Genomic DNA, 1,005 nt, shown 5'->3' on the forward strand with positions numbered 1-1,005 from the left:
GGACAAGAGTGTAGGGCCACTGATGGAACACTAGCATCCTATACTAAGCATTAGGATAGCAGGTAAAGGTAACAACTGTAGCAACAATGACAGGCTATGCAGCAGAATAGGATTAACCGAAAGCGGTAACATACTACGCTACTCTAATGCAAGCAGTATAGAGAAGGAATAGCCGATATCTGGTGATCAAAGGGGGGGGGCTTGCTTGGAAGCTCAGCCAACAAGGAGGGGTCGTCAACACAGTAGTCGATCGGGGCAGCAGCGGCATCGGTCTCGTAGTCTACCGGAGAAATGAGGGGGGAGAAACAGTAAATATGGAGCAAACAAAGCATCACAAAACATAACGAGGTAATACACGGTGTTAGATATGCCCTAACGTGGTATTAGGTGACACTGACGAAGGGGGAAAACATCCGGGAAAGTATTCTCGGTGTTTCGCATTTTCGGACAGACGGAAAAGAGGGGGAAAGTTGCGTGTTCTCTATGCTAGGGATGCGTGGCAGATGAACGGGCTACGCATCCAGATTCGTCTCGTCGTTCTGAGCAACTTTCATGTAGAAAACATTTTCATCTGAGCTACTGTTTATTTTCTATTAATTTTTAAAGTTTTAAATCATTTTTTACATTAATAGAATTAGTTTAAATCAAAAATACGTTTACTGCATCAGCATGATGTCAGCGGTCAACATTGACCGTTGACTGGGTCAACTGACGCGTGGGGTCCGTTAGTCATTGACTGTTATCCTAATTAATAGTTTTAATTAGTTTAGTTAGCTAATTAGATTAACTAACACGGCTTAATTAAGTTAATTAATTGTCCTAATTAATTAATTAATTAATATTTCAGACTTCATTTTTTTATTTTGTTCCTGGGGCTGGGGCCCAATTGTCATTGGCCTATAGGCCATAGCGGGCATACGGGTGCGGGCGAAGCCGCAGCCCGCCTGGTAGCAAGGTGAGGCCTGAGCGGGGCCTGCTCGGCGCGGGCGCGGCTGGGCCGTGGTT

Source organism: Triticum aestivum, chromosome 3D (genome assembly GCF_018294505.1).
Source record: "Triticum aestivum cultivar Chinese Spring chromosome 3D, IWGSC CS RefSeq v2.1, whole genome shotgun sequence".
NCBI lineage: Eukaryota > Viridiplantae > Streptophyta > Magnoliopsida > Poales > Poaceae > Triticum > Triticum aestivum.